At 39.9% G+C, this 19,163-nt stretch overlaps 1 protein-coding gene and 1 long non-coding RNA gene across 5 annotated transcripts in view; one reads left to right on the top strand and one right to left on the bottom strand.

The window, feature by feature from the left end:
* The window catches only part of JAK2 (Janus kinase 2), a 90,756-nt gene extending 74,803 nt beyond the window's left edge, over nucleotides 1–15,953 (bottom strand). The window contains exon 1 of one of the 4 annotated variants that reach the window (XM_084504006.1): nucleotides 15,799–15,953. The gene's annotated coding sequence lies outside the window, so the exon portion shown is untranslated. Of the gene's footprint in view, nucleotides 1–15,164; nucleotides 15,349–15,453; nucleotides 15,627–15,798 lie in introns of those variants that run through there. The other 3 variants (XM_084504011.1, XM_084504009.1, XM_084504012.1) reach the window with 3 other exon arrangements.
* A 140-nt stretch (nucleotides 15,954–16,093) lies between these two features.
* LOC311427047 lies at nucleotides 16,094–17,251 on the top strand. Its single transcript, XR_014687181.1, has 2 exons — nucleotides 16,094–16,386; nucleotides 16,586–17,251. It is a non-coding gene; the product is annotated as an uncharacterized lncRNA (long non-coding RNA).
* Nucleotides 17,252–19,163: the final 1,912 nt, after the last annotated feature.

The raw sequence follows: 19,163 nt of genomic DNA, 5'->3' as shown, positions 1-19,163 counted from the left end.
TTCAGGTGTCAGTGCCCTGATCCAGGTGAACAGACAACGTGCTTAATGAAATAAGTACATTTTCATCTATGGCTGAAACAGCTGAAGTGTCATCGCATCTTTTTCCTTTGAGAAATTCAAGGTTGTCCCATACAAAGTCCAACCATCCTCCTTGGGCTGCAATTGCTTTCAAATCAGTCCTTTCCACACTCAACTGCTGAGGAACCCCTTTACTTGCAAGTAATTAATTTTCTGAGTTTTCTAGTGCAGTAACATGACTTTGACATGAATCACAGAATGGTTGAGGTTACAAGGGAACTCTGGAAATCATCCAGTCCAACCTTACTGCCAAGCAGGGTCACCTGGACCCACATTGCACAGGATGGCATCCAGGCAGGTCTCAAATACCTCCAGAGAAGGAGACTTCAGAACCTCTCTGGACAACCTGTTACTGTGCTCTGTCACCCTCACAGTAAATATTTTTTTTCCTCATGTTCAGAAAGAGCATCCCATGTTTCATTTTGTGCCCACTGCCTCTTGTCCTATCACAGGGGACCACTAAGAAGTATCTGGCCCCATCCTCTTGACATCCTCCCTTCAGACATTTATACACGTTGACAAGATTTCCCCAAATGTTCTCTTCTCTTGGCTAAACAGGCCCAGCTGTCTCTGCCTTTCCAGTCCCGTGATCCAGTCCCCGGTCATCTTTGTAGCCCTCTGCAGGACTCTCTCCAGTAGCTCCAAGTCTCTCATGTACTGCGGAGCTGAAAACTGGACACAGGACTCCAGGTGTGGCCTTGCCAGGGCTGAGTAGAGGAGGAGGATCACCTCCCTTGACCTGCTGGTAATACTCTTCCTAATGCACCCCGAGATCCCATTGGCCTTCTTGGCCACAAGGCACAGTGCTGGCTCATGGTCAGCCTGCTGTCCACCAGGACTCCCAGGTCTCTCTCTGCAGAGCTGCTCTCCAGCAGGTCAGCCCCCAGCCTGTACTGGTGCTTGGGTCCTCCAGCCTGTCCAGGCCCCTCTGGTATATCAGCCACTCCTCCCAGTTTTGTGTTAAGTGACTATTTCTCTCTTTACCACCAAAGGAATACATTGCCTGCAGATATATTGCCTATACCTGGCTTGCAAAGCCTCACAATAATTCTCAAGTCGAGACTCCAGTCCAGCAGTACTATAATTACATTGGCAGCTAGATCCCTTTCAACCTTTTCCTCTGGTTTTATATTCTTCCCTTCTCTTCTCTACAACATGATTCACTTCCCACCCCAAAAAGCAGAACAAAAAGAGAGCAGACATAGAAAAGAACATACACCCCCTCTTCTGTCCTTTCCCCTTTCACAGAATCACAGAACTGTAGGGGTTACAAGGAACCTCGAAAGATCATCAGGTCCAACCCCCCTGCCAAAGCAGGTTCCTTAGAGCAGGCTGCCCAGGTAGGCGTCCAGATGGGCCTTGAACACCTCCAGAGAAGGAGACTCCACAACCTCCCTGTCCCAGTGCTCCATCACCCTCACCGTGAAGTTCTTTCGCATGTTGGTGCAGAACTTCCTGTGCTCTATCTCGTGGCCATTACTCCTTGTCTTGTTCCATCCCTGCTCTATTCTGTAACATTCTCCACTTTAAATGGCCTTTCTGTTTATTTTGGGTAGTCTCCATTTCTCCTCTCCTTTCCACTCCCTTTTTAACATCAGGATTCCTCAGAGGAATCCATTCTCATCTTTTAAAGTTTTTTTTTCCTTCCTTCTGTAGAAGACAAAGAAAAAGCCAGTTTTCCCTAGTATTTCATTTTGTTATCACTCAAGAACAAGAAGTTGCTTTTGGAGTTGATAAACTTCAATGTCTTCTTGTATAATGGTTGTCAAGTCAGTAATTAGAAATAATCAATTAGAAGTGTGAATTATTGATCAGACTACTTATGTGTGACCACAGAACTTCAGAAGATTATCTCCAGACAGTATCCAGTCAGACTGGTTTCTACATAAATTTCTACATTGTTTCCCCATAAAACCCTAGAAGTATTAATATGAAAGGGTTCTAGTAAATTAGTGTTATGTTACCATTAAAGATAGTGTTGCCAGATTTTTCTTGCTGCTGTACTGCAAATCATTTCAGATCAAACCATGATCTAGTTTAGATTAGTGTTACTTTTATTCATTACACCAATATAAGTGAGTTATGGAAACACAAAAAAAGTTTTTTTTTTTTTTTTTTTAAATCTGCTACTTTCCATGTGAAAAGAACAGATTGCAGATCTCAAATGATGCATTACTGTTATTGAGTCTAGATATCATACATTTGTTCCAAGGAAACAGGCTAATTATTGTAGTAATCTTGACAGCAAATAAGATGACTGGAGTTCTTTACTGAGCCACGATTTCCACATTACAAAGGCAAAAATGAAAAGATAGGCAAATGAGCAAACTGACACTCCCACACAGACTGTGTAATCCACAGCTGACCTGCCATTTCTTTCAATGCCTGTAGACACCATTTAACACTTTAAATATGGCTGTAATCATATAATGAGATTTGCTAAAGCCAGGCTTTGTGTGAACTAGTCCAACTAGTATCTTAATGATCTATTCGCTAAACACCAAGAATACTTTTCAGATGTTTTGAAACTAGCAAAAGCAGTAACATTAGTAATAACATTTTCAATGCTTTGTCCAGATTTTGAAGGCATGTCAAATTCTCTAACATCTAATCTGATTCAGATTACACCCATGTTCCATAAACCAGAGATATGTTTTAAATATAAACATAAATATAAGTTTTAAATATAACATAAAAATATTTATATTCATGCATGCAATGGCACTACACTAGAGATCCTCTCTCATAAATTCCAAACTGCATAGTATTTTGCTGTAAACATTGCGTGTGTAATTATGTATTTCTGAGTATAGGACTGCTTAAGTAACTTTAAAAGTTTTACTGTTCTGTAGCAATTCATAACCCACCATTCATGCTGTGATGTGATATTTATGCCTCCAAAAGGACCTCACCCACTACGAAGATAAAAGCAAAGGAAATATGTAGGAACAAACGGGAAAGGAGAGATAACAAATTATGATTGCAAAAACTCAAGCTGTACAAAATCTATGACAGTAGAACAGAGATGTGAGAAAACAAAAAGGTTTGTTGAACTACTACTTTATTCCATCCCATGGTCTAAATAAGGAAAGGACTGTAATCTGAAATGTTTCTGCTCATTTCATAGTTACGAAAATAAAAAGCCACTGGTGGAAAATAAGAAAGGGATGCATACATGCATGCCAGAAACTGCATTTGCTGAAAGATTTAATTCTAGCTCTTTTTAGAGATAATTTTAATTTAAACTATGATTTTTTAATGCTCAAAAATGGCCAGTGTCTTGCCCTCAACCATCATGAATCAAAAGCACACATGACATTCATAATGAACAGCAGCCCCCAAACACTACCAGTATGTTTTTCCAGATCAACTGTCTCTACTGAAGTTACAAAAGAAAATTTCCAAATTCTTATCAGAATGCAACTCCTATGTTCTCCATTATCAGCCCTGCTGAAATTTGAAATTACACAATATTTTTCCAACAGCTATAATAACCTCTAGAATAATTAAACTTGTACACAAAAACTCAAGATTAAAACAACCCATACAAGTACTTGCCCTGTCTGCATTTCCAATAAAAAACCACTCATCCACCCACACTTCCTTGTACCCATTTCTCATGTTTTTCTTATACATAATACGTTTTGGCTTTTCCTTCCATCATCCCCTCCATTTCAAACTAAACATAAATTCTCTTCCAGTCTACTGCCAAGCCACCTGCCAGTCTTGCTTCCTTCCAGAAAAATTTATTCTTCTCATCTTCACTTTAAATTCTAATTCTAATTACAATACCACACCCTTCCCTCCTGAGACTACAGTATCAAGTCTCCTCACAAACTATTTTTCACAGTTTTTTTCTTCTACTAACAAATCAAAGTTAGCTCCCTCCAAAACCATCAAGAGTTCTCCAATTGCAAATCAACTTTTCAACTACCTAGACAGTTTCAATATAGTTATAAGCTGGGCTAAACAGTATATGGCATGTAGCATCTGATCTTAGCATTTCTTTTATGCAACTGTTCTTCTGGGTTAATTTTTTTTCTATTTTCTCATTCAAATGGGCTCACAGTTGACTGGTGAGTTGGACCTAGGAGAAGTATTCTGTCCCAAATGGTAGATGCTGTAAATCTGAAGATGATGGATCCAAAAGGACAAAAGGCTGTATCACCATGGTAAACTGAAAGTCTAAACACTTGGCCCTGAAGTTTGGTTCCAAGTAGGTCAGACTGCTATTGAAATCAGAAAGGTGTCTTAAAAACTACTTGACTCCAGGAACAACTTGGCAGCTAATGGCTCTTTTATTAACAGGAGGAGAAGGAGGAACAAGAACACGACAAAGCAACCCACAGTAGGAAAGAAGCCAATGAATACAACAGGAAAAAAAAAAAAGTTGTGAAAGAGTAGAGATGCAGTAAAAAGGCAAAAGGCAGGGAGGTACCTGGAGGGATAAAAGGATGAAGCTGTTTACATACTTGCTCCCTCCTTGCTTTAAACCATTTTGCTTCCAGAATCCTACTGAGTTCCTGCTTCTGCCTGTAAACTCACCTGCTGCTTCACTACTGCAAGGAAAGACAGCAGCAATATCTTTACTGTTGTGGGAAAGAAGGACAATTCCTTTTTACATAGCACAGGACACATAGCCACTTAGAATAAGAAAAGAGATGTTATGTCCTCTCCACAGTGTCTTTGACTGAAAATTTTTTTAAATTTGTCAGATCAATACAGTTACTGTGTACGGTGCAATACCGTTCATATCAGAATGCCTCTATAATTTTTAAGTGCTTTTAAAAAAAAAATCTGCTATGCAAGCTTACTAAATGAGTATACAAGTCCATTTAACTCTGTTGCTCTATCTTGGTTTTGCCCTGAATTTTTTTGTTTTCTTGTTCCTTTAATATTTCTTTCTTCTCTTTAATGTGTTATCAGGAAGGATGACTTGCTGTCTTATTCTCCTGACAGCAGAAGGTTGTCCATGTTTTGTTTGCCTTGTTTCTTTCTCTAGAGGCAAACTTAGTAACTGGAAATGATGACAGGATTAAAAAGACACTGTACCAAACTACAGGTTTGTTGTTCTAAGTCGTTGTAATGGTTTACAATAAGTTAACAGTTAGATGAGAATCTGTATTTGCTTTAACTGGAAATAAGGAAACATGGTTTCATCTAACACCACCACAGAGGTAATACATGCATGCTTACTGCTTCCAAATGGATTTATTTATCAAATGAAAAGAATTTAAAAAGGCATTTGGCTTAACAATTAAATTTAGGATTTCTTATATTGTTTCCTCCTTTTTACTAATGTTAAATAGTTAAAAAAATAACTTAGTACTTTATCTCATCTTAATTTAACAAAAAAGTAAGTGCGGCAACATGGTATTTTAAAAGCAATACAAAATAAAGATATGGAAACAGAAGGTAGGTGTTTCACATACATAACATGTTTCTCAAGTACAACAGTTAAGTCCCTGAGAAACAAAAACTTCAGGAATATATAATATCAATGGTACAACCTCTTACTAAACAAAGATAATAAAGTCATTAAATGATACATAAAAGGGAATATTGGTTTATCATCCATTTAGGTTCCTTGAGGGGAGAAGATGACATTCCACAATTAACTCATTTCTCATTTACTAGTACAAAATAGGTGACAGGGCTACTGTTAAGAAATAGAAATATTAAAACTAACTTGATTTGTGAATTCATAACCAAGAATTCAGAGTGGTGAAGGAACTATCTCCCACTGTAATACCCCTGTAACTAACTCTAGATAACATCCCAGAAAAGAGGGCATATTTGTCTAAAGTGGTTGAAGTCTGATGACTTGACAAAACCACAAGATTGTAAGACTCCAAAAGTTCCAGTTGGCCTAACAGTCCATGAATCTTAGAGAACCAAAGAGAATTTAAAAAACAAATAAATCAACTATAAATATACACACAACTGTATAAACTCTGTACAATTAAGTATTCAACAGTCTCAGGGCAAGACAGATTGATTTATTGAAATTAATTTAAAATTGCCTAAGTTATGATTAAAATTGGAGGGAACATTTGTTATAAATCATTTTTGGTTTGCATTTGTGATTTTTAAGCTGTTGTTCTGCAGTTAACCACATTTAATCACTGACCCAGTCAAATAATACTTCTTAGCATTAAACTTGATTTATCTTTTTTTTTTTTTTTTTTTTTTTTAGTTAAAGAAGACACGCTGCGTGCCATTGCTTCTCACGCAAAAATGCAATGTACTCTGTTCAATCTAGACTTGGGTGTTTAATTACATTATGCTCACAAGTATGTTGTCTATGACTTTCAAGACAATGTTTTTAAACATGTCTGGCAATCTACATTTGGAAAATTGAAATATAACAAAAACACATAAAAAGACATTTTTAAGTTGACTTGAAATACGACACTTAAAGAAATGACACATAACCAAATACAGTTATCAGAACACATTTTACACTTCAAACTGAGCAGTTCATTACAGAGAGGAAACACTACACTTATTTGAACTGAACAGATTGTTTCTGGTGACAATGTCCTTTAAGGGCTTAAAATGAATACATTTCATCATCTTATTTTGTTGTTGTTGTTGCTTGCTCTTTTTTTGTTTGTTTGTTTACACATAAATGGGGCAAGTAAAGTGTTTGCCTTTGGTTGTCAAAGGCAAAGAGTCCTTGACTTCCTACCGTCTTGGCTTTCTCTAAAACTTGAACAATATTCATATCTTATCTGAATTTAAAGCTCATGTGCTTGGTCTCTGTCTCAACCCATCTCCCCAGTATAGAAAAAACACTGGGGACCTGGATAGAGTGAGCTCACATGGTCACATGAGGACAGAAAGACATGGGGAGCTGGACTTGTTCAACCCAGAGAAAAGACAACTTCAGAGGACCTACCAGCAGCTCCCAGTACCTACAAGGAGGTTAGTGGGAAGATAGAGCCTGGCTCTTCACTGGACAAGAGGCAAGAAGCATAAGTTGAAACACAGGAGACTCAGACAGGACCCAAGGAGAAAGTGTGTCATCCTGTGGGCAGCCCACCAGTGTAGCTGAGACGCAGAGAGGATGTGCTGTCCCTGGCCTTGAGGTTTTCACGACCTGACTGGATGCAGCTCCCCATTACCGATGCTGCTCTGGACAGGAGCTTGGAACAGAAATCTTGTGAGGTCCACTCCACAGTCCATTATTCCATGATTCTATGAATACAGTACCTTTGTTTAACCAAAAGTTACATTATTTGATTAAAGTTAGGTGTCAGCAGAATCGCTTTAAGGAAAGCCATTCAGAGGCAGTTTCTACAAACAGTAATTTAAGGAAATCCTGTTCATCCGTATTAACTGTTTGTCCCCCCAACAGCAGGAATGACACGTTCTTGTTTTCCTTCTGTTCATCTACTTCAGGTGAAATGAGTCGGCCACTTTTCCTGGCTCTGCACGTATTTAAGCTACTGTTAAATAGATTAAATCTGTTTGTATGACAAAGGGCACTGAAGGTCCCTTCCCCTTAGGCGTTCTCAGTCTGAAACACTTCAGCTTCACAACACTTCACCTTTGTGGCATGTCAAAACAATACTGGGTTTCATAGCCAAGACAGATTTCATACAGGGAGGAAGGAGAAAAGTAATTTGACATATTAACACAAAGCACCAATTTAAAAGTAAAGCTTTTCCATATTTCCTGAAAGAGTTTCAAGTAACCTAAATATAGAGCTGCTCAAAGATATTTCACAGAAGTCGCACAGAGCAGCCCACACGGCTGCTTTCCAGTAAGAAACTAGACAGACGACACTGAAATGCGGCTATTTGCAGATATCCTTTCAAACAACGTGGAATAAATATTTGAAAACAAGTAGCTGATAACACTTCTGCAGTTGCCACATCCTAGCATATCATGACATGTCACAAACTTGCTGTAACATCAGGTAATGACAAAAAAAAAATTAAATAATCTGACAGTAAGAAATGCCATTTCACCAGCAGGCTCAGTCTTCGGATCACAACATAGTATCTTAAGACAAAGCATTCTGCATTAACAACTTATCAAAAAAAAAATCTCACAAGTGCTCCAAAAAAGTGTCAAAACTCACAGAACCACTATAAAACTGACATATAAACAACTGAGTTTTTACAAAATGAGTAAACAAATAAAATCCCTTATGTTATAATGTTAGGTTAGGACTCAGTCTTTTGAGTCCACAGACAAAAATATTGATAAGCTATCAGTCTAAGCAAATGGTGAGCTCTAGAAAGACAGACTTGGAAAAGTACCAAAACCCGAGAAAATTACGGTATGGTTTAAGTCTGCTGCAGCCTACAGATACCCTTGTAAACACCATTAATGTGCCAGAACCAGCTTGGGTAGCGAAAAAAACATGAAATTGGCAGTGTCCTGCACAATCCCTCCAGCTTCCAGCTGCTGAAATATGAGCTTGTTTTACCTTAATCCACATGTGTTACAATCACACATGCAACTACATTGCAGAAATAGTTTCTAATTGATATGGCTCTCACTTATACCGATGTAATCGCATCAACCTCAACCAAGCAATCCTCCTGGTTTATCTGTTCTATGCTGTGGTCTGAGTCTACTTCATCACACTGCTTTTAGGTCTGCAAATGTGTAACAATGAAAAGTGAAGATCCTACCTCGTTTTTTACACCCACCTTGCTCCGGCCCATGAGTTCTAGCAACAGTTTCACTTTCTCATCATCCCAAACTTCAGTAAAACACGGTTCTATGCAATTTCGGCAAGCATGCTCTCAAAATGTTCATCAGAATTCGGTGCAACTTCACTATTCTTTCAACATCCGGAACACTTTTAGTGTGCCAGTCTCCAGTTTTAGGGATCAAAGTACTTTTTCAAACAGAACATCCTAATTGTAGCTAGCTACCTTGAAATCACCTTTAATTGAAGCCAAGTTAAGATAAAAGCAACCAGAAATATTTAATCATAAAATCCCTGATAGACAACATAGTTGCAAAGGTTTATGAAGGCACAGCTGTAGAGCAATTAAAAGATAACTATGCACCTATTTACACAGTTGTTAGAATAGTTCCAAAGTCTCAACCTTTTGGAAGCCAGCTGTTGGACTGACACATGCTTTATTGCCCACAGCTGAGCATCTGTGTCTTGTGCAATCCCATGTCCTCAGATTCCACTGGGAACCCAAACTTTCTTTTGTAGCTCAGTTCATCTTTGGGGTTATCCAGGATGTGGTTGCACAACGTTTTCTCTGGCACTGTAAACCAGCTTCAGAAGTTACCCTGTCCATTCCCCTTTCCTCTTGCCACTTGTTTCAAAGAGGAAAAAAAAAGTTTTAAACGTAGGTCACAGTTGTGATACAGTTTACAGCACAGCCCTACACAGAGCTGTTGTGTTTACAAAGCTGATGGGGCAGCAAATTCCAGAGTTTATGAGAGGCTGAGGAAAGAAACGTCTTGTGTGGCATACACTTAAAACATCAAGAAACTCCAACCTCTAGCTTTCTGTTAGATCTCTGGGATTTCTTGGTGTATCATTTCTGACAGAAAGGCCAAAATTCACTTTGTCTGCTCAGATTCCCATCCATTTTTCTCAGCATTAAAAACTCTCCTATCCCTTGGCTAAGCAGGTAGTCTGCTTCCTATCGCTCCAAAGGGCAAAACTTCAAGGTATCATATTAGGGAAAAAAAAAAAAAAAAGAAAAAAAAAAGCGTCACTGTTTACTTAGTGCAGAAATCAGAAAAACTTGCATAGCAGAAGATTCGTCAATCTAATAAATTAAATCAGTTGCTTAAAAACTGCATAATTAACACTGATCTCAAGTCACAAGAGTAGGTATCTAAATTTCACACCAGCGATCTTAGACTCTGCAAAGTACAGTCCTGTAAAGCTGGATTAAATCTGACTGTACATGACAACAAAAGCTGCACACATTTCTGTGACTATATTATGACATGACTGTAATATGTTCTATAGTAGAATTTCTAATGGTTCAGAAATAATCCAAAGACAGAAGCTGTGCCGACAGTACTACAAAGTATGTCAAAATAGTGTCAGAAATAAGGCCAGAGATGCCAGCTATAATTTCCAAAGTCAGTCTGTAAAAGAAGTACTCTCCATGTGAGGTACATTTCATTGCGAGAGAAAGTATCTTTCTTTAGTAGTTTGATGATAATGTTGAAAAACAGTCAAGCTTTCAAGTGCGTGTATCTTCTTGGCAGCCTTCACTCAACAGCCAATAAAATTGAAGTAGTTTGGCTTTGTGTCCAATTTTGATTCTTTCAGCTACAAGAAGAGGGTTTTTAAAAGCTTTCACTTCATTCAGCTCCTTTTACTATCCCATTTACAGAGGGGAGCAATGTTTTGCCTTCTTTACCTTTGTACGATTGGAATAATACTGTTTTTGATTCTGCTTCTCCATGTGGGAATGTCAGCTCATAGAGACCAGTTGCTATTTGGCTTCAACTCCAGGTTTCCCAGCACATGGGAGTACTCCTTCATACAGATGGGATATAACAAACATGTAAGTGGCTTTATTTCCCCTCTACATTTCAGCAAGCAGAGAAACATGCAGAGAGCTGGGTATTACTGTCCCTTGCAACTATATTCTATTCAGTTTATGAACAAACGTAACATAAGAAACAAACAGTACTGCTACATTTTGTAGAACCAGACCTAAACATCACAGCATGTCTGAATTCTTCACAACTGAGAAATGCTGCAAAAGAAAGGATCTTTGCTGGCATATACTCTCTAATGTCATAAACAGTACACCAACTATACCACACATAGCAGACTTAATTTTATGTTTTCTGAACATCATTCTCCAACATAAGCCCTCACTTGAAGGCTGTATTGTTAAGAGCCTTTTGTCTTTATAACACAACAAAGCTTCCTATGTTATTTGACTATCATTAGAGCTTTCCAAAGCATCTTTAAAAAAACAGACAAAAAACCCTCTTTCATCAGGAATAGTTTTTTTTTGTTGTTTTGTTTTTCCCCCCCCCCCCAATAGCCTTAGTCTTTAAATGTTCTTGTGTTAGGCTTGTAGTCAAGTTTTACCGATATACTCGGAGAAACTCAGACACCACCTGCGACCCTGTTTCTATAACTGAGTCCATGAAAGCAATCCCGTAATTTCATATTGAAGTCAACAGGGCTCCCAATCTAAATACACTTGAACAACTGAGGCCTCCAAGGACTGCTTGAAAACTAAAGGTAAAAAATTTACTGTATATTTTTATGTATCAAGATTAGATATTTAAAAGTAAAAAGATTTTTTCTTGTTTTAAAAATACCTTACAGTTCTGGAAACACAAGGAGCAGCACAACACGCTAAAGAATTACGAACATTTTGCTCTTAACTAAGAAGCTCTTAGCCGTTGACAAAGATTAATGGAGAACAAAGACTGAAGATATTCATTTAAAGCATATTAGGTTTCATTAAAGACCAATTTATTTCATACATGCAGAATGTCAATGTTAGAACTAAGAAATGTTAACATGATTCTTATAAAATATTAAAAAACAAGAAATGTCTTTTTTTCATACTGTTTTTCAAAGACAGGCTGACTGCAGAAATAAAGTCCCACTAATTGATTTAAACTGATTTCCTAATTATTCTTACTATATACTATAAAAATAAATCTTTAGGACCAATAAAGTCAAAGAACCATTTTCTGATTTGTATTTTATATATGCAAGTAACTTTAATTGCATCACTTTGAACATATATAATCGTTAAAACACTTGTAAAATACATTCGTAAACCCTGAAATCTATTGCAACCCTTTGAGCACATGAGCAAACTGATAAAAATTCAGCTAAGCTAGCTCAACCAGATTGTCAATACAAATTTCACATCAAGAAGAACACATAGCTTACGAACCACAATACATACCAGAACAAGTTCTACGCGGGTATGCACACAAAGCAAGAAGTGCCATCCTATACACAGGCACGCAAACATATAAACGCTTTCAGAGTTCCAGCCTAAGTAACCAATTTCTAGTTTCTTAAGGCTGTAAAAAACCTCCAGTTTTATTTCCCGAGCCTAGCACTGATTATACTTTTCACCTTTCACATAAGTACTGAACAGCAGCGGTAATAACTGGTCAACTTAGAATATCTTGATCCTGGTCTTCTCTTAACAAAATTGAGAGCTAGCCAAATGAAGAACAGAAGACAGATTAACATTTTATGTAAACAAATACAAACCATTAAACTCCTAAAAGAATATTGTGCAGTTATTCCCACATGGCATTGCATTTTAAGTAAGCAGTTAAAATAACCATGCAGCAGGATGTGCAGTTCAACACTTTCTGCTAAATACAGGCACATGCAAGGCAAGAAACAAAGTGTTCCAATGAACGAAGAATGGGATCAAAAACATTCTAGTTTCATCTGGCATCTTGTCTTTTGTGACATTACAGAAAACAGAAAAACAGACTCAATTCATAGAAAAGCAACACAGATTTATTTAATCTATGGACAAATGCTAATGATTCTAGGAAAAATACAGAAGGAAATGCAGAAGAAGGGACAGAGGTATGGAAAAAATCAAAACACTGAATACTAATGCCTGTCTTCCTAACACAAGAGCATGTTCAACTGTGATTAAAAAGTGATCTATTAAGAACAAAAGAAACTGTGTAATAATACTGTGGAAGTCACTGTCATAAAGACAAAGATGCAGAGACAACTCATTTCGTAAAAGGGCAACATCTTTACTGGTTTAAAAGAAAATACCTATAGTTAGGCTGCACCCTTCAGGATTTTTTTTTCCCTACAAGTCCAATTTAAATAGTTACATTTGAATGTTTGATAGAATGACTGCATAACCAAAAATATAGAGACAAATACCTTCCTGGCAGGTCATTCTACTTGTGTACTCAAAAACTACCTACACTTTCCACCAAAGAAAATTGCTTTCCAGTACAGGTCAACAAGACAGAAGTTAGAAATTACTTCTAAAGATCAAATCAGCTGTACTCAATATCCACGGTAACACAAGGGGATTCTATTTTTTTCAATTTCAATCAGATCTCTCTGTGTTCAGTACTGTATAACGAGAGAGTTGGTTATGGAGTGAGGAATCAGCTTTTTTCTTCCAGCATCGGACAAGTTACAAATGACAGCACCAAGATACCTTACATTCGAGTCCTGTAGCTGTCACTATATTCCGATGGTCACCCAAGTTGACAGACATCATGAACTGTGTAGATCAACTTAGCAATACAGCCAAAAAGCACGTCTGTGCATGTACCAAATAACTGACTACAGTTCTTCCAGGGGAACTACTATGAGGAAACTTTGTAGCGCACGTATGTTTTCGCTTTGCTTTTCAAGTCTCCAAAAAGCTCTACCATATGGAATAGTTTGCAAAATCTCATATCCAGAAATTCAAGAAAGCTGATTATTTATCTTCTGATATAGAAGTCACATCTGAAACAAGTTAGTGAAATACAAATACAAGCCTGAGCTCAAATGTTGACTCAGATCTTGCTAGTCTTACTCATATTAGTCATCTCACTGGGCTCATGCTGAGAACCCTGTGGGTGGACACATGAATTCATACAGAACCCACTGAAATCAGTGCATAGCCAGGGTCAGATGCTTTGAAATAGTAGCTCCATTAAGTTAAATGGAAAAAGTATAACTGTGTATTGCCTAATAACAGTGCTAATGTTTGCATGCAAGCCTTGGTGAAAAGAATGGGGCGACAGAAGGATGCTTATAACAGAAATGCTAACTTGTAATAGCACAGTACCACTAGCACAGGATAATTCAGGTTGAAAGGTACCTCACGAGGTCTCATCTAGTTCAACCTCCCACTCAAAGCTGCAGTTATTTTTATTTTAAAAAGCCATTAGGTTTTGATTGCCTTATTCAGTATCAGTTGTTCTTTTTTCAAAATCTCATTGCTACAAATACGTTTTAGTTGAGTAATTATTTTACCCTGCTTTTTAATGCAAGTTTCATAACCTCTGATAGTAGTTCCCTTTTAGGTACATGTTACACGATGTAACTCACGCATTTGTTTAATGTTAGCATATATGTGAATCGTGTTTATTTCCCCTCTTGAGGTTCTTTCAGCCAAGATACTCGAACATTTCCTGTTACTGCAAACATTTTCTCCAAGCTTTTTGTTTACTTTAAGTCATACAGGAAAAATGCCCCAGAACTGAGATAAAGAGACCAATGTCAAAAGTTACAGCCCTGTTCAGTAACTGCTGCTCCTACAATTTCAGAAAGAGGATGCCACTGCTAGTACAAGATGGCAGCGACATTCACTTTTAGGCATACTCCTGGTCATGCACAACACCAGCTCCACACAGTTTGGAAGTGGTTATTTTATTAGGCCAATCGCCACTCCTAACAGTTACACGTGAGAAGCAGCAGTCTCCTTTCATTTTCCATTCTGCAGTTCTAGTCAATCTGATTCCAGTCAACAAGGGTGTTGAGCCATCTTCCACCTTCTGTAAACTTGTTGCTCATTAAAATTTCCCCTCCAGAAGCAAACACTACTTCCCTGTGTTGTTGTCATCGACATTTATGAAAACGAAAGAGCTCATGTAAACGGTTCAGATTTAAAGCTTCTCTGGAAAGCACGCTTACAGCCACTACCACTTCATACCATAATATTACAGTTACTGAGTATCAAATTATTTATTTACACCTCTGAAGTCACTGGGGACACACTGTCTTCAAAGCAGAAGACAGTAGGAAGAAGGTGGCCATCACTGAGTCTTCAAACTACCATGTCACCGACTCTAGTCAGGGAACAAAACCAGGCACCTTTGAAGAAGAACATCACTACCGTGTTAACCCCGTATCAATTATGGGTAAGAGCGAACAGGACAAGGAAATAAAATGAATCCACATAATCAGTCCAAGCTACCGTTCCACAGTGAGCATAACCTCTCTACAATCTCTTGTCAATATTGATTTTCTATAAACCACACAATTCAGAAATGCTTCTCTCACCTGAACTGCATTAACGTTGACTAACGTCAGAAACAAAGGAGAGCTAGATGTTAAACTGGGGAGCTGTACGGGGCTAAGATGTCAGAAACGCGGGCGAGTAACCAGCTAGTCTTACCTGCACAATCGCACTTGAGACTTTAAGTGGCCTTCCCAGTTATGTTTTCCTCTGTCAAACAACCAGGAAGCACAGCCCGCATCCCTCCGAACGCAGGGATTTTACGGGAGCCCAAAACAAGGTGTTATTTTCTCCCCTCTCACAGGAGAGGTGCGGAAAGGAAATTCGAAGACGGAGCCCATTAGGTTGACACCAGACATCATCCCCCACCCCCCTTAAAAAAAATATATATATAAAAACTAAATTAAAAAAAAAAAAAAAGGAAGAAAAAGGAAGGGGAAGTTTTAACCTGCAGTTCGTCACTTAACGCTCCCCGCTCACCCGATGGAAGTTAACCAAGTTCACCGACACGCCAGCATTTCCGCGCAGCGCCGCGCACACCCCGGGGCAGCGCTGCCACAAGGTGCGGCTGCCGGACGGGGTCCGGGACCGGGACGGGGCCGGGGCCGGCTGCCCGCTGCCTCCCTCTCTGCGTCCCTCCGCCGCCGCCCCGCAGGCGAGGCCGTGCCCCCGCCGCAGGTACGGCCTACCCGCCGCCTACCCGCCGCCTACCCGCCGCCGCCGCCCCGGCCACCCGCCCGCCACCCGCCCCCTCCGCCGCGGCCAGCGGGCACCCGCCGCCGCCCGCACTCACCCGGCGGGGGCTCGGCGGGGCGGGGCGGCGCGGCGCACGCAGGCGGCTTGGCCCCTCAGCGCCCGCTGCTCGCTCTCCATGCACGGCGCCGGGGGAGGCGGCGGCGCGGCGCGGTGCCGAGCCGAGCCCAGCCGAGCCCAGCCGAGCCCAGCCGCGCTCTGCCCGCTGCCTCCGCGCGGCCGCCCCGCCTCTCCTCTCCTCTCCCCTCCCCTCCCCTCTTCTCCTCCCCCCCCCCCCGCCGCTTCCCTTCCCTTCCCTTCCCTTCCCTTCCCTTCCCTCACCCCCCTCCCAGCAGCGGGCAGGGGCCGGGCCGCGGGGCTCCTGCCGCCTGCGTCATCACGCAGCTGCTAGGCGACGGGGCGGGGCTGCCGCCGGCCGTTACTCGCCCCGCGGCCGTTGCGCGGCCGTTGTCAGTCAGCCTCCGCCTGGGGGGTGGGTGGGTGGGGGGGGGCGCTGAGGGGATGGGGTCCCCCGCGCTCCGCTCCGCTCCTCTCCTCTCCTCTCCTCCTGTGCCTCCCCTGCGGGGAGCGGCAGGCGCCCGGTGCTGTCAGGTTTCCGCGCTCCGTCCCCAAAGGGAGCCGCTGTGAGGTGAAAAGGGAAAGAAGGCGAGGTGGCGAGCCGCAGAGCCCGCCTGACCGCGCCTCGGCCAGGCGGAGTAAACAGCAGCTCCCTTGGCAGCCGTGTGTGTGTCTGTGTCTGTGTGTGTGTGTTAGCCGGGAACAGTGCACCTCTTTTTTTTTTTTTTTTTTTTTTCGGGCGATGTTTGTATCTGCTATTTCTGTCCCAGGTCTGGGTTCATTGCACAACCCTTAACTTTGATAACGGACGCTCTTCTGTGAGTTGTGTGATGGCTGTTGTGCGCGCCGTGTTGTCCTGCCCGTGCCAAGTGAACCTGCAGCATTCAGAGCACTGAAAGGGGTGAGCCAGGCTGGCTGTTGGAGCAAGCAGAAAGAGAAGGAGCTTGACTGTTGACCTCAAGAGATGGTGAGATAAGGAAAAATGATGGTATCAGCGGACTTGATCTACAAGAAAGAACCATGAAGTCTTTTCCCAGGAGACAACCGAGAGAAGGACTGGGAAGAACTGACAAGACAATTTGATCTGACATAGATGATGACTGAAAACCACCAGCAGATGCACGCACAACTCTGGCCAATTCCAGAGCAGACTGTTACCTGTCTGCTAACAGCACGTGGTACTGATAAAGAAAAAATGTTCTTTAAGGCAAGCTTATCACTGCCATCTCTGCAGTGGCATGTTTTTCTTTTGAACTCTTTAAGCAGAAGAAAAAGAGTTGCCTGTGTCATATGACATCATCTTATGGAAATCTAAGGCAATTCAGAACAAGAGGTTAACTCAGTGTGTACATTGCTTTGCATATTTCGTTTCCTTAAATATGCAGTTTAAAGGACACTCAGTGATTTTGAAATAAAATCTATTATTTCTTATAGTACATCTATCTAGTCCCCTATCTCACTGGAAGTCTCTTTGGTACTACATCCTTTAATAATTTGCTTTCCATTTTTAATGCCTTTCTCTCTTTCCAGGCTGTCATGTTGAAAACACACAAGCACCTACTCCCGTGACACTGAAAACTTCTGGCAAATGGCAAAATAAAATAGTTCTGGTGCCACAAGAGTATAATCACCACGGGTATCCAGACCACTTAAAAGATCAGGAAAGTAGTGTCGTATGTTGGTTGTGTGTTAGTGCATATCCAAGACTCTGCTCATTGAGATCTCTGTGGATGAAACACTGTAAATTCAAAGAATTTTTAAAAAGTGGATGGGACTTCCTTATATTACGGTTTGTAAAGCTTCCATGTTTTAACAGTGTCAGGTTTGGTTGGACCTTCGGAATCTTACAAACTCTTGAGTGATAAGAGAACGCTGTTAGTTGATAGGGATTACAGAAGTCCTGTCTACATTATCTACATTATGACTCCCATCACTAGTTTACCTAGCGATACTGGACACATTTGTTTGTGTGTGTTCCATTATATTTAATCACAATTTAGAACATTCTGCTATGAAATGTCTTTTGGTTTGGTTTGGTTTGGTTTGGTTTGTGTTTTTTTTTGTTTGTTTGTTTGTTTGTTTTTTTTTTTTTTTTTTTTTTCACTATGCTGCTCAGGGTTGTTTTTTATTTTCAACCGTGTTCCTGCTACTATGTTCATTTTAGCAAGTCCTTTCAAAGGCATCTGCACCGAAAACAGCACTTTGGATTTGCATCTGACCCCCATTAAAGCATTCCCCTTTCCTTTTGTCTTTGCTAAATGACCACATACACTTCCCACACATTTGCATATTCACACACTTAAGTACAGTGGTGTCAGCCTGTGATAGGTGGCAACTTTTCAAGAGTGAACTGTGATACAGCTTCATCCTGTTTACACCTGTCATTCTACATTTCCATGCTAAATCAAACACAAATACGTGCAAGCTGTACTAACAGGCATAACTACAACATTCTAAATTAAACAGGTATGTAAAACACTCACAGACAGAAACTTACTAAACATCCCCAAATAATGGACAAAAGTAACACTAATTATATATGAACCATTACTTTACAACTGTTTTAACAATTTCCCTTCAGAGTTAGTCTGTTGCTTAAACCAAGTTACAATTCTTGCCACTTTTGCAAAAGACTTGGTGTTACTTCCTTGATACTTCTCTGTTCCAAATTCTAAAGTTCAAATGCAGACAAGGAAATAGATTTTGTTTTATTTTCATGTTCAAACAGCTAAAAACGATAGAAGCCGTTTCATTGTAATTATTGCAAACATTCTGCTAGTTGTGGTTAGCTTTGTCATTTTCAGCTGAAATTAAATTCAAAGTCTATTCTTTATTCAGGAGGTTTGGGGGAATTATTTGCAAAACTTTCATGAGTTAGAACAAGACTAGAGAAGTTAGTTGCTTGTTTAAGTAATTTCTATGAAGTCTGTGTTTCACTTTTTCTTCTACTTTTGGAATCTTTCAGGATGTAAAGTACTTAAAGTTTAAAGATAAGTATATACGTTTGTAATGGTTTTCCTTCCCCTATTTTGGTAGGCCCAGCATTTGAGAGAAACACATTCTGTTTAGAAACGTGCTCTTTCTTTAAATATCAGTTAAAAAGAACAAAGAAGTTTTTTCAATATTTATAGTCATTCTCAGAAAGCTATTTTTTTTGAGTAATATGAGCGAACACCCCATTGCTGAAGGAAAAATAAAATAAAAAAGAGGAAGAAGCACATGTAAATACAGGTTTGCATATAAGTCAGCTCCTGAAAATAAATAAATACATAAATAAGAAAACACAACTCTTAATTCATCCACTTTGAAAATAAAGACTAAAAGAAAAGCCATCTCTTGTTTTTGGGA

Source organism: Aythya ferina (genome assembly GCF_964211825.1).
Source record: "Aythya ferina genome assembly, chromosome: Z".
NCBI lineage: Eukaryota > Metazoa > Chordata > Aves > Anseriformes > Anatidae > Aythya > Aythya ferina.
Note: the sequence above shows the minus strand (reverse complement) of the source record. Positions and strands in the feature narration are given on the sequence as shown.